The following is an 8,712-nucleotide window of genomic DNA, read 5'->3' on the forward strand; positions in this document are numbered from 1 at the left end:
CTGCAACGATCAGATTTCACTCTGTGTGTGGGTGTGTGTGTGAGTGTTTGTATAGACACCAAAGTGAGGACCGTTTTTCCTATTTTACCATCACAATGAGGACCATTGGACCATTAGGACTAAGGTTTCAATTGGGTTCAATTGAGGGTGAGCAATGGCGTAACTATCGATAAGCAGATACTTTAGTTGCTTAGGGGCCCCCAACTTCTTAGGGGCAGGTTATTCTTCTGAAGCACTCTGTCGCAGTCAGCTTGATGCAGATATTTTTTATTTATGCTCAATTTTGAAGCGTGGTCCATGCTATGTAGTATCACGACACAACGCTAGAGGGGCAATCACGTTACTAATGCTGTTACCTTTTTTTAACTAATTACTTTGACTGTAACTATAACACAGTTAACATTGCCGACACCCCATTACTGCACGTTATTCAGGTCGCACAATGAACCTTTTTTTCATGATAGGACTCGTGCACGCCTTGTCATGAGAGAGGGGAGGATGAGAATGGCTGTTATGGGTGTTAACGCGCACCAAACACAGAGATATGGAGAGTGAGGAGGACTCTAGATAGATAGATAGATAGATAAATGATATTTACACCGCATCAAATACCGTTCCCCCCATGTTAAGAAGAGGGGAACGCTATCTGACTGGGTTTAGAAGCACATCAAATACCGTTTCCCCCATGTTAAGAAGAGGGGAACGCTATCTGACAGGGGTTAGAAGCACATCAAATACTGTTTCCCCCCATGTTAAGAAGAGGGGAACGCTATCTGACGAGGTTTAGAAGCCCATCAGATACCGTTCCCCCCATGTTAAGAAGAGGGGAACATTATCTGACGGGGTTTAGAAGCCCATCAGATACCGTTCCCCCATGTTAAGAAGAGGGGAACGCTATCTGACGAGGTTTAGAAGCCCATCAGATAGCGTTCCCCCCTGATGTCATTTACGTTGAGTTGCAATAAATGCAAAACTCTCTGCAGGTACTTGTTTTTGTCGTCCACTCTATTCAGGTGGCTTTTGAAACACACGGCGAGAAGGTGGGGGCCGGGTGGTGAGGGTTACGGGGGCGAGTAACGCAATAGTTACTTTTACTAGTAACTAGTTACTTTTATTGTGGAGTAACTCAGTAACTCAGTTCATTTTTGGGAGAGTAACTAGTAACTATAACTAACTACTCTTTCAAATTAACGTGCCCAACACTGATCACAAAATAGCAAGGATTGTGGTGTAGTGTGTGGCGTGTTTTCTCTTCTGGTTCCCGAGGTCATTCAACATTCAACAACAATGGCGACTGGACAAATGCGTACTTTGATTCAGATGCTCGGGTCGTGGAGATGTGGGGACTTCCTCACTTCTTCGCAGATTCGCTCTTCTACCTGGTCCATCTTTTTACGAGTGGTTTTTCGTAATGGCGGTCATACAAACAAAACAAGCTGGTAAGATAACAAACAGGAATTACGCATAGAGTAGAGCGAATGTAGATTTGACCAATCAGAGGCTTCCTGTCGGCAGCACTCTCTNGGTCATACAAACAAAACAAGCTGGTAAGATAACAAACAGGAATTACGCATAGAGTAGAGCGAATGTAGATTTGACCAATCAGAGGCTTCCTGTCGGCAGCACTCTCTTTGCTCAGTTACAGTTTGGGAGAGGTGCACCAGAGTGCCTGCAGAGGGGGCGGGGATGGCTTTTTGTTCACTGCAAGACCTAGGCGGGGGACCTGGTTTCAAAGTATAAATCCGCCTTTATGGGCCCCCTCACTGACCCCTAAGCAATTGTACACTAGGACGTCTCTTTGCAGATGTAACGGTACGAAAAATTGTGTTGTACTTCATATGGGGCTCACCCAGATAATGTTGCTTACGGGCCTATTGCTGTGTCGTTACACCATTGAGGGTGAGGCATGCATTGGTAATGGTTAGGGAACAGAAAGGGTTGAAAATGACAGAAAATCAATGGAAGTCAACACATGGTCCTCGCTATATATAGCAGAACAAACGTGGGTGTGCGTGTATGTTAGAATGACAGAGACAAAATGTAGAAAAACATGGCTAGTGTGGGTGTGAAAGCTGAAGATTATGTTGTTGGGGTTTTTTTTAGAAAAAATGAAACTACTGAGGCTTTTAATTAAAAAGAAGTGCCCCCCATCTTATGTGTTTGCTATCCATGCTTTTGTATTGTAAGAACAATACCCACAATAAGGGACTGATATTTACCTTATAAAGGTTTTGGATGTTTCCAACAAGATGAGTGTAACATTTAGAAAAAGATCTTAAAACCAGTGGTAATGTCTTTATTTACTAAATCTTTATATAACTGCTAACTCTCTTTTTGCATAATGTTTCATCTGATATTCTAATCACTTGTGGCCTGTAAGGCTGCATCCCATAACACTTATCTTTAGTTCAATTCATGAATAACCTGACACATTCAAGTTATCATCCTACCTGAGTAGAAAATGTTAATATTCCCAGTCAGAAGAACCCTTTGCCATCGTTTTCAGCGTACCCTGGACTGGATCGTTGTGCAAACAGTCTCAGTCGAGACTCCCAGGCTTCCCTGTCCCCAGACACTTCTTGGGGGAAGCCAGAGGGATTCCAGGCCAGCTGAAGGAGAACGTTTTTCCAGCGCTTCTTCTTGGTAGGACATGCCAGGAACACCTTCCTTGAGAGGTGTCCCGGGGGCATCAAAAAAAGATGCCAAAGGCACCTCAGCTGCCTCCACTAGATGTGAAGAAGCTCCTGTACTCTGGGCCTCTCCTGGATGTCCGACCTCCTCACACTTCTCCTCACTCCTTTCAGATCCTGGTTCCAAGGCTGTGAAATAACTAAAATCATTATCTAAAGTTTAAGACTGCCATTTGTTTTTTACATTTCCTTTGGTTGTATAGGTTCTTATACTTTTTTCTGTTATCTGTGATGATTCACACTTTATATTTTTTATGTCTTGATTTTTTTTTACCGTAAATCTATTTTATTTGGTACAAGTAAAAGTAAATAATTTGGTTATTTATCTTTAATAATACTCACGAAGCAAACTGTAATAATGACAGCATTGATCACAAAATTACATCTGGAATGACTAACAGCCTGTTTAGAGCGGAATCAGTTGGTTTTTTACGATTTGTTAATACCAAGGTAAGTCAGTCAAGTTTAAGCTATTACGAAATATCTGGCAAACATATAATTAAAAACTACAATGGCTGAGCTCCACAGCAGGGGGTTACCTCGTAATGACATATGATGAAAAGCAGATGATGAAGGAACCAATAAATAGGCAGATGTTCTTAGCAGCTCGCTGTCTTCTCTTTGTTTGCTGAACCAGGTAGCTCTCCTTTACACTGACAGAGATATGGGAAAATACATGTCTGATATGTTTTATATATATTATGACGTTTCCTAGAATAACAGATGGATATGTTATTTGTTGCCCAATTATTGACCTCCACCTGGAATGAATATCTACCATCAGAAGGCAGAGAACGAAGAGGCAGAGCACAAAGCTGCTGAAGTGGAGCAGCACCATGAGAGTGGCAAAGCCGATCCACACCCTGCTCGTCCAGGCGCAGCATGCACAAGGCATATGTTTGGCTGTATTTCCCCCAGTCCACCATCAGCTGGGTCAGGGAGAAAGATAGGGAGTGGAGCCAGGAGTATGCCACAATCACAAAAGCTTCCCTGGAGTGCATCTTACTGGAATACCTGAGAGAAAACAGCCAGCCACCTGTCCACGCTAAACGTGGCCATTCTCAGCATGGCGTTGCAGGTGATGAACGTCTCATTAAAACTGAAAGCACGACAAAGTTGGTTTCTGATTAGTTTCGTGCGGCCAGCCACCCCCAGTAGAGTGGCAGGCATGTTGAGAAGAGTGAGGATGATGTTGGAGAAAGAGAGATTCAGGATGAAGTAACTCTGCGCTCTGGATGAAACATAGCATCACTGACAAGTTTGTTAGGAGCGTGCAAACAGCAGAAACCAAAACCTCATCTCCTGCAGTTCTGTGATCGGAGGGTCCCTTATACGTTCAGGTCTTGCCCACCTTCAGTTGGAGCAAATCAGCCCTGCCACATGCCAAAGTCCCGCACACGCTGATATCTGTCAAGTGCTGAAATGTCCAAATAAGGATTTCCCGTTTGATGTATTCAAGCCATGTAGATGACACGTCTTCCGTAATGTTCAAAGCAACAGCAGCTTTTAAAATTGGAGCGTAAAGCTGTGCAGATGAGCTTACAAACGGATCTTTCTGTGTTTATTACCACTCATGCACAAAAAAAGGTGCCTCTGTGCGCAAGAAACGGGCAGCCAGTGGTTGACTCATGTGACAAAAAATGTGAAAAAACAAAAGTTACCTAAATAGTTTGAGATATGGAGCATGCATTCAGATTTTATACAAGTAGATGCAGTGAAAGCAAAAGGTTTGACTAAAATAAAATCCATAGTTTATTCACTATTCATTTGAAGCTTTACTTCATAAACACTAAATCCCATTCGCTATGATATAATAACCAACTCTAATCCTTTCACATATCAATGTTTATAACTCACTCTGGGAAATTGTTTATCTATGCTAAACTTAATTTCTGCTCTTATGATCGCAGAAGCACACCCTCACACACACATTAGACTCAAAACTGTATGGGAAATGAACTATGGGACTCCATAACAAAACTAGTTTGGTGTGTTAATATCTGTTGCCTGTTGCTGGCAATTATTTGTTGCTCTTTAAAAAAATCATTCGGAATACAGGGATATGTTAACGGGCAAATAGCAATGATGGTTGCTTGAAAGACTAGTTAAGTCTTTCAAATTATTAATTTGCTCTATTTGCTATAGTTAAAACTGAATTTTAGAAACAGTTCCATTACCAATATGCCTCCTGTTTGACTAAAGGCAAGATAAATATGGGTCTTCGTAAGTGAAATTTGCCTGTGTCACTCTTATATCACTGTTATACTTTAAATAAACATGACACAATTAACATTTAAAAAGTGCAAGAAAATCAGTTCAACTTAACTAATAAATCTTAAATAGAAAATCCTCCACTTATATTCATAAGGTCTGGTAGAGCTACCAGGGATTTTACCATTTTGATGTTAAAACATTCCTGTTTAAGCACCCTGATAAAAGATATTCTAATATTAAATGTTGCATTTTGCTATATCTACATATGTTAGATTATGCAATTAAAATATTTATCCTGAGAATATATAAGTGTATACAAGGCAAAATTTAGTTTTTGTATAACTTACAGAACATTTCCATTCCTTAAACAGCAGCAGTGATCAAATGTAAACAGTGTGGCAGAAAAAAAAAACATGGTGCAAAAAAAAAAAACATAAGAAAAACACATTGATATGGAATGTAAGAGCATTAGATATATATGATGCAAATATGCAGAATTTTGGTTTGGTGTTATCAGTGTGATGCGGAGTCAATGACATGATTAAGAGTTTTCTCAACAGTTTGTCAGTCTGATGGCAGAGGAGAAGAAGCTGTTTCGGACCTGCATTGAATGCAGGCGCCCGGGGAGCAGAGTGGGGTCAAGGATCTTGCTCAGGGAGCCAGAGTGGCAGTCTGTGGGAGTGGGGGATCAAACTCATAACCTCAGGATTCAAAGCCCTATGCCCTAACCACTGGGCCACCACTCCCCTTAAAACCCCCCTCAGACTCCCCTTAGAACAGTCCATGGTGGGGGTGTGAGGGGTAATTGATGATGTTAAGGGCTTGGGACATGCAGCGCTGGGATGAAACATCTTTTATGGAGGGAGGAGGAGCCCCAATGATCCTCTCTGATGTTCTCACCACTCTTCTCACCTTTTCCAGTCTGCGGCGCTGCAGCCTCCACACCACACAGTGAGACAGCCAGTAAGAATGCTCTCTATGGTGCTTCTGTAGAAGGTTGTGAGAATGGTGCAGAAGGGCTCTCCTCATCCTCCGCAGGAAATACATGCGCTTCTGTGCCTTTTTGACCAGTGAGGTGTTTTTTTTTACAGTCCAGGTGAGGTTGTCTGTGATGTGTACCCCTAGGAATTTGGTGCTGCTGACCACCTCTACAGCTGAGCTGAACTTTTGATTGATTGCAGCTGCCATCAAGTTTTTGTTCTTTCGGTTTCAAATCATTTAATCTTTTCAAGTTTTTTCTGAAGATTACGTCATCAGTGTTTTTCTCTTTAATCAAGTACCCCTTTTTATCCTTCTTGCCACTCTTCTAAGTTCAGCTGAGCTGCTGCAGCAGAACATATTTATTTTATTTCTGCACTGTTAAGTGTTCCAGAGCAATGGAGTGAAAAGGGGCAAAGGTAGGAGTGATACCTTTAATCCAAAGGGAACCCCCTGAGAGATCATATATTGCTCAATTTTTTATTTTTATTTATTTATTTATTTTTTTGTTATGTCAAGAGCAAAATAAGTGGTTAATGTTGGGGATGCTTTAAATTGCTGTTTCCCGACTAAAATTCCCTCTAAGTTAGTAAACCTCAGGCTGTATACTCTATGCCAGGGGTGGGCAATTCCAGTTTCTGAGGGCCTGTATCCTGCAACTTTTACATCCATCCTTGGTCCAACACACCTAAATCAAAGGGCTGACTTGCCTCCTCAGTATGCAGTCAGTTCCTTCAGTCCTCTCAATAATCTAATTACTTGATTCAGGTGTGTTGAACCAGAGTCACATCTAAAAGTTGCAGGATACCGGCCCTCAGGAACTGGAATTGCCCACTGCTGCTCTATGCTGTGAGTATGACAATAATTACATAACAGCTAAGTTCAAACAGTTGGCAACATCTTAAGCTAAATATATATTTATTCTGTTTTAGTTGTATCACAGTTTTAAAATACAGGGGATGAACCCGCTCCCTGAAGTGCAATTGTGTTAATTTCAAACAAAAAACAAAGAATGAAAAAATCGAAACAGTTATTTCATCCGCCTGTGTCTCATCTGCAACTGCTGCTGGACCTCTAGTTTGGTCACAACAGCAGTTATCCTCATTAAGAGATTGAGTCACCTTTACAGCTGCAACACCAGGCAGTTATGCTGTGCATTCAAGCTCTAAGGCTAAAAAGCACACATCACAACACGCACATGATATTCATCTGCACATGCACTGACAGTCATAGTGCCAATGGAAGCACACACCGCCCACAGAGGTCACAAGATGTTAAAAATGTAGCTGAATTATTCAACATTCACAGACAGGGCTCAGTAAGAAAAATTAAGACACGAAGGGAAGAAAATATAACAGGCAAGAATTACAGGAGAAAAAATCCCACAAAGTTAAAGGAGTGCAAGCTGGCTCTCTTCCAGAAGCAGTGAATATTTACTTGTTGGAGTCATTCCTTTAGGGCCAGCAGAAATCTTTTTTTTTTTTTTTTTACTTTGTTAACTCTGCAACCCTACATAATTAAGCTGTTCTTTGAAATGTATTCGGCCCATAAAGATGGTTTATTCTTCCATGACATGTAGAACTGAGCCTATTAACCCATATCCAAAAGCATTTATCTTTCAAGATTAAGAGTTGTAATTTAGAGTTCAGCTGGATTGTGTCGATTTGGCAAGAGGGAGTCTTTGTGGGGTTCAGGTCTCTGCAGTATAGATTAAATCATCTTTAGAAATGATGCAATGGGAAATAATCCAGATGATGTCAGTTTTAATCTGTTTTCTCACTCCATCTGTCTAACTTTAAAAGTTATGTTTAGCAAACACCCTTGTCGTGAATTGTTGAGTTGTTTAACATCTATGTGGCCAGTTTGGCCTGTAATTCTAGTGAAATGCAGCAGTTCTTGTCAAGTTAAACAAACAAAACAGATATCTTGTCATTATGTAAATATGAATTATTAAATATTTTTTCACCATCAACCCATTTGTTTTTAACTTCTAAAACGTCAATTGTTGTATATTTGGAAAATAGTTTAAGCTCAGTCCATTGACAGAGTGAAAAACAATTTCCAAGTATTTTTCCACATTTATTAGGATCGGGCAGTTGGAAAACAGCAATTGAAAGCAGATGTATAAAAGGTAACTGTTAACCAGCTCCACAGGTGGCCCCATCTGTGAAAGACACAGCCAGACAGATGAGCTCTGAGCCATCTCTGTTTGTAACAGTAAAAGAAACAGAACTACACTGGAAACAGGCCAAGCTCCAAAGAGAGATGTTGATTGCAGCAGCACAGCTTATATTTCAATCCAGGATGTAGTCACAGCTGAACAAGAATTGACCAGATGAAGCTGTTATGTTGAGAAAAAGCAGAGATAGCAAAAAGTTATCAGTGGAAAATCGCAGAATTGGAGAATAGAGATAGAATGAAGCAGACTGAGGAAAAGTGTCCCTATGTGATCCAGCAGCCCAAACATATAGCAGCACAAATACAGGACTGTTAACGCTCTGCCTCCAACTACCTCTCATCTTAGTCAGAGTTTTTAACTACTCAATAAGGAAAGTTTTAAGCCTACCCTTAAAAGTAGACAGGGTGTCTGCCTCACGGACTAATCCTGGTAGGTGGTTCCACAAGAGAGCCTAATAACTAAAAGATCTGAATCCCATTCTACCTTTAGAAATGTTAGGAGGATAGGATAGGAGAGATATGATCTCTCTTTTTAATTTTCATCAGAACTCTGGCTGCAGCATTTTGGATCAGCTGAAGGCTTTTAAAGGAATAGTACACCCAAAACATGATTAGCCTTCATTTTCTACTCACCCCCATGCTGAACAACACC

The 8,712-nt window shown here is 40.9% G+C and overlaps 1 pseudogene; it reads right to left on the reverse strand.

Annotated features, from left to right (window-relative positions):
- Positions 1-2,477: 2,477 nt before the first annotated feature.
- Positions 2,478-6,158, reverse strand: LOC107093751 (annotated as a pseudogene).
- Between the last annotated feature and the right edge of the window lie 2,554 nt (positions 6,159-8,712).

Source organism: Cyprinodon variegatus, unplaced genomic scaffold (genome assembly GCF_000732505.1).
Source record: "Cyprinodon variegatus isolate N-32 unplaced genomic scaffold, C_variegatus-1.0 Scaffold445, whole genome shotgun sequence".
NCBI classification, from domain to species: domain Eukaryota; kingdom Metazoa; phylum Chordata; class Actinopteri; order Cyprinodontiformes; family Cyprinodontidae; genus Cyprinodon; species Cyprinodon variegatus.